Raw genomic sequence first — 6,675 nt, 5'->3', positions numbered from 1 at the left:
AAAGTTATGGCCGAAACAAAAACATCGCGCGCAAAAGTCAGAAATCGGCGGTCAAGACCACCGCCCGAAGAAGGATTTCCGGCGACCTGACCGGCGACCGCCGCCTAGGTCGCCGGGACTTCTGTAACATTGGAAGAGACGCGGCGATCGCCGTGTTATGAAGGATTTTTGTGCTTGGGCCGGCGACCGCCGGATGGGTCGCCGGGTGGGTCGCCGGCTACCCGGATTTTTCAACTTTTGCGCGTTTTTGGAGTTCTTCTGGGTTTCAAACACTGTATTTTACCCTAAGACTATAAATAGGTTCTCTTTTGACCTATCTAGAGTTCCCAGCTTTTATTTTTCAATTTCATAGCTTTAGAATTTTTTTCTTTCCAGTATTTACTGCTTGGATTGGATTTCCACAAGATTGAAGATTCAAGCTGCTACAATTGTTCTACTTTCGGTTTTATATAATTTAGTTTTTATTATTGCTTTCTTCTTTATTATGCTTTTGTTTTATTTTTAGTATGTCTGGCTAGTTCTTTAATCTGAACATAGGGTTTGTACATAGCTGATTAATTATGTGTGTATGATTTATTGATATCAATTTGCCTTCCAACTTGTGATTCGTGATTCCTGGTGCTTAATTTCTTGTGAATTATTTGGCCAATAATTTACATGTCTAGCTGTTCAGTTTGAGTCTTGAATGCGATAATTGTTCAACCGATTCAGGAATGCATGTTATAGTAGTAGCCTTGACACTTGAATGGGATAGGTGAAACTATAGGGAGCTATTCTTTGTGTACGTTTGGGAGTTAATTTATTCCTTGGAGTCTTGAATGTGAAGGGGGTAAATTAATCTACTTTCATAGGTGTTCGTTAGAGAAGCTTGTGAATTGTTCTGTGATCTCTCATCAGGGTTGGATTAAATTGGTAATTGAATCAATATATTAAATGCATGTAGTTAATTAGTAAAAGTACATCCCTAGGGTCAGAGTTTTCTTTCTATTTGATTTAGTTATCATTGTTTCTCTGCTATTTAGATTTTATTTTGTCAACTTTAGTTTTTGATTCACCTTCCTATTTGCTTTGCCTGTCTACTGTGAGTGTCTGTTTAGGGAATAGCTAAAGTAATTTTGGTTTTACAGTCTCTGTGGATACGATACTCGATTGCTTATTATTTGCTACAATTGCCTGTGTTAGTTGCAGTTTTTGTTGCTAAGAAATTAGTGATCAATGATGTTAAAATATCAGTTTCAATATAATAACAAAATAAAATAAAAATATATTGAACACGTAAATGATGATTGGATTTTTTATTAGAATCATCAATTGAAAGAAATAAAAAAAAATACTTATTTTTCTATTATGATATTGCCGAAAGAGATAAAATATGTGAGGGAACAAATAAAGCAGCAATCTTAAATTGACGTAAATGATGATTGGATTTTTTTTACGAGAATCATCAATTGATAATAATAATTTTCTTTTTTAATATGATATTGCCGAAAGAAATCAAATATGTGAGGGAACCAAGAAAGCAACTACATAAATTAAATTGACATAAAGATTTAGTTGAACCAATTTTCCATAAATATAAAGATTCGTAATAGCTTAATTGTAGGCATAAGCAGTTACTATATAGGACAATTACTAACATATCCGTTTGGAATTAAAACACAACAAAAAGTCCGCATCAATGTGATCCGTTGGATCCACTAATTTTAATGATTAGGATTGATTCTTCATTCTCTCTACATTTAGCATTCTTTTTTGATCCATTCCCTATATATATATATATATATATATATATATATATATATATATAGGGGAGGGCTACAGTAAAAACACTTTTTAAAATATAAATATAAACGTTTTTTAATGTACGAATTTTATCCAACAGGGTTACGAATTCATCCAACATGGTTACGAATTGTGAAAAATAAATTTTTGCTACCTTTGGGATTCGAACCCAGGACCACGAATTCATCCAAAAGGGTTACGAATCAACCGTAGATCTTGATGATCTAAGGGCTGAAAATCATTTATATTTTATACACTTAAGAGTGTTTTTATTCTAGCCCTCCCCTATATATATATATATATATGCTAGAAATTATGCACCGCGTAGGACGCGGTGTTTTCATAATTGCTCCGTGAATTATGGGACCAATAACGGCACTTGTCGAATCATTTTTAAGTGCAGACATATTATACTATGACTTGTAGGTCACAATTGTAATACAGTTAGAAGTATTTAATTTGTACAGCTAGGAGCAACAATCTACACAATACAATTTATATAAAAACAATTTAAGTATCTTTCAGACATTATGCGTTATATATACATATCGCATTAAACCAAAAACTGCATCAAGGCATATACAATGTAGATACAAAAGGTAATCTCAAAATGCTAGTAGAATGTCACTGACAAGGTGTAATAGAGACAAAAGTCATAGCTAGAGAATTTTCAAAGTATATACAAAAATTGCTTCAAAGTCTCATAAAATCTTTCACTTCATTAGTCCAATATTCTTCGCTTGATTGTTCTGCCACTCTTTGACTTGAGTGTTGGTGTTTGTGGGACTCTTTTGCCTAAAACTTTATGATAATATTAGTAAAATTAGTTAATGTCAAATATAATGCATTTGCATAATATCCTATATCGTTGATGATTTGATATAGAACTATTAACACTGTTGTCTCATGTAGAATACTAACCTTTATTATGCTCGACAAACTACGCCAAAAACGCGCATACATAACGGATTTTATCCGTTATCTATGCATAAAAACTTGCGTTAAGTATAGTGGTGTTATGTATGTGACGCGCATACATAACAGAGAAAATCCGTTATCTATAATAGTTTACATAACGGTATGATCCAAATACATAACACAGTTATTTACGTTATCTATCTTTTTTATATAACGGTTCTGACTGTTATAAAAATTAATTTTTATACGTTATTTATCTTATTTTACATAACGGTTCTGACTGTTATAAAAATCAATTTTTTTACGTTATCTTTACACTTATACATAACAATTCTTTACCGTTATGTATGCTTTCTTAGATTTCAAAATATTTTTTATTTTTCACAATTTTCCTTATTTTCTATTTCAATAAATAGAAATGGTTCTAAAACAAAATAATCAAAATCCATATATTATTATCATAAAAAAGAATTCATACACTATTTGAATATAGTCAAAATTCAACTACTGCTCTATCTAATACTATTATGCCTTACAAAATTACTAAACATATTAAATATGCAACTATCTAGCCATCTGGTACAACTTTTCTTCTGAATTCACAAGCCTCTTCTGCTCAACGTACGACTCATTTAATCCACCACAAACCTGCCACAAAATCATACAAAGAGCCAACCAAGAATCACAATGTAGACCATCATAAATAAGGAGATAAACATTTAATAAGCATACCAAGCTTCATCTAGCAATGAAATTATTCCTCCTAGTTTTCTGCAAGAATATAGAGCAATGAGCATAACTAAAACCTATACAAATTATCACATGTTCCTGGTAAGACAATTTCTTCAATATCTTCAATATTGTCTTACCAGGAAGCAATGGGAAATGGTAGGAATGAGGGTCTTCAATATCTTCAATATTGTCTAATTATAATGTAGTCTTAGAAGATATACATGCACGTAACCTATCCCTATTCACCTCATTTAAAATAATGATAACTATATATAAGAGTTTCATGAAACTGATTACACGATGCGGATAAAATGATGTAGGAATGAGGGTCTTAATTAAAGAATATGCAATCTGCTTGTGGGAAGAAAAAAAAAGGAATGAGAATAGGTTCGTCATTGAAATCTAGCAATCAAAAGAGATTTTTGAACTCCATAAGTTATTGAACTAAGCACAATAGTTATGATATGCAATTCAATTCTAAACCATACATACATACAGATCACCAAAAAATTTCAATAAGTAATGAAGCCAATATGTCTAATCAAGATCTATATATACGTGTATTACACATTAGTGTTAAAGGCAAGAAGACGAAAGGAGGCAGAAGAAAGGAGAAATTATATTCCTTCAAATCAGTCTCATGTATGAGAACAAGCCTATCTAAAGAAAGCGCAACACCCAATAGAAGAGCCATAACTAACTAATCTATTTATGCGATTTTTCAGTACAACCACTTCAATAAGTTGGTGGAATTGAATCAGATATGCTTTGTATCTTGTCTTTTAAGATATTAAACTTCATTTTCTTCGCCTTCTTTGCTAATAATGTTGCACATAAACTCCCATTAATCATATAAGAACATACTTAAAAGATTAAGTGTCTATATAATGACAATAGTTTTTCTCTAGTTTTTAAGTTTTGTACCATTAGCTACTTGTTTGTCCTTAGCTTGAGTTATTTTAGTCTTCTTTGATGTTTTTGCCACAAGGTCATGTTTCTCTTGGCATAGTGTGCCTAAATGATTGAGTTAATATTGTTAACAACGAAGAATATTAACAACGAAAATTTATCTAATTGGTTGAATAATTACCTGCCAAAGATAGACATGGCTCCATATGAGAATCTTCAACAAGTTTGCAATCAGTTGCTCTCTCCACAAATTCATCTACAAATAAAGTTTCTTAATTATATTTGTCTATCTTTTATAAGTTGTTGGAGCTAAGCAACTAACTGGTAAATAAACACCAACACGATCTAATGTTTGGCCTTGAGATTTGTTGATGCTGATAGAAAAACACAATCTTAGCGGAAACTGTAGCCTCTTAAAAGTAATTGGACATATGTGTGTATCATCCAACACCAATGTAATCCTTGGGATTAAAACATATTCACCAGAATGCGTCCCCACAGCAATGACCGTCTGATCACGTGCCTGCCAAGATCACGCACAATTAAGCGTGTTCAATTACACAACCCCTTCAATGGATTTAAGTTGTGAAGTAACATAACAGGACAGTTAACCTTTAATGTAAGAATATCTAGTGGCAATGAACCAACACTAATTGCATTCATATAATCTTGATAGTATTGTTGTTGGTTTGGATCGTTTGCATAATCTGTGCTTACATATTGAAATATATTGCTTGGAAATTTTTCAATCAATGATTCGTTAATTTCTCCCATACATTCATTTTTAGGAGTTAAAATAGCTATATTTATAAGGCTCGAAGAACTGCTAGAATATGCATCAAACGACGAAAATATTTCATTGACCAGTGTGTCAAGAGTAGGGGTGTGCAGAAACCGAGCAGACCGAAAAAACCGATCGAAAATGAGCCGAACCGATCGGTTTTCGGTCGGTTTTTTTATATTAGTCGGTTGGTTCGGCCCAAAAAATATAGAAATTTCGATTTTTTCGGCCGGTTCGGTTTTCCCGAATCTGGTCGGTCGAAAACCGAACCGATCGAATATATAATTATATATATATACAAGACAAACCCTAATTCATACTAACCTCACTCTCATTTTCTCAATCTAGCGGCGCCTCCCTTTTCCCCACCCCATACCTCGCCTTCCTCCCCACCCCCACTCCCCAGGCCCCACTGCCCCAGTCCACCTCCGACCTCCTCCTGATTGCCGGCGCAGACCAACCCAGACCATGACCTGCACTCGCGCCCTCCGCAAGCTAGACTGCGTCTCCAGGTCGCGCTTCCGTCCTCCACCCCAGATCTCTCTGTGACTCCCGTCGCGCCCCAGTCAGCCGCACCTCCGTCCGTATCCCCTCGGTCTGCCTCCAACTTTTGGCTTTGGATTTGAATAAACAATTGTTTTGGTTGAGGAATAGAGAGGCTTTTTGGCTTTGGATTTGGGATTTGATTTGGGATTTTTTTTCACATTTCGCTTCCTTCCAGTCCGCCACAAGTGTTTCTTCACATTTGTGGTTGAGCAACAACTTTTGGCTTTGGATTTGATTTGGGATTTTTGTTATAAATAAAATAGGAAACGGTCGTGTTGTTTGGTCGGCCGAAAACCGAATTTTGACCGGTTCGGTTTTCGGCCGGTTTGAAAATCAGACATCGGTCGGTCGGCTACTTTTTTATGGGGTCGGTCGGTTGGTCGGTGGACTAAATTTTGGTCAGTCGGTGGGCCGAACCGACCGATGCTCACCCCTAGTCAAGAGGCGAATCTGAACCATTGTAAGAAAGACACATATCATCAGGAAGATTAATATAATCGCCACGAACATTTGGCTCTATGCCTTCACCAACCCTCAATAAAAAATCTGTAAAAACAGGATCCTTCATTGCCTGCATATTCTGTGTCAAATGAATTTTTTGAATAAGAAGCCATATGTATGAATATACCAAACACGCATCCACTATCACTTCATGAATGTCAGTAGCTTACTTTCCACGTGGCTATGATTGAATTGAGCGAAACATTCTTAAACTGAAGAATCAGTCCAGATCAGCAATCAGTCCGAGGTTTATTCTGATATTCTACTTCAACATCAGTCAGTTACTTTGTTCGACGTGGCGTATCTCAGTGTTTCCCTAACACTAGTACTTCAGCGATAGTCCTTCAGTTGAGTCAGCAGTCTTGATACAGTTGGTCTTTAGTCTTCAGTCGTTGAATCTTCAGTTCTTCAGTCTTCAAAGCATCAGTATTCAGTCTTCCGATCTTCAGTCTTCAGTTTTTCAGTCTTCCGAACTTCAGATCTTCAGTCTTCAGAACATTGGTCTT

General features: G+C 35.0%; 1 long non-coding RNA gene across 1 annotated transcript; it reads right to left on the bottom strand.

Moving 5' to 3' along the window:
* Positions 1–3,133: 3,133 nt before the first annotated feature.
* On the bottom strand, positions 3,134–3,490 carry LOC131011262 (uncharacterized). The gene is made up of 2 exons (XR_009096823.1): positions 3,433–3,490; positions 3,134–3,348 (listed from the first exon to the last, which is right to left on the bottom strand). It is a non-coding gene; the product is annotated as an uncharacterized LOC131011262 (long non-coding RNA).
* Positions 3,491–6,675: the final 3,185 nt, after the last annotated feature.

Source organism: Salvia miltiorrhiza, chromosome 2 (genome assembly GCF_028751815.1).
Source record: "Salvia miltiorrhiza cultivar Shanhuang (shh) chromosome 2, IMPLAD_Smil_shh, whole genome shotgun sequence".
Taxonomy (NCBI): Eukaryota; Viridiplantae; Streptophyta; class Magnoliopsida; order Lamiales; family Lamiaceae; genus Salvia; species Salvia miltiorrhiza.
Note: the sequence above shows the minus strand (reverse complement) of the source record. Positions and strands in the feature narration are given on the sequence as shown.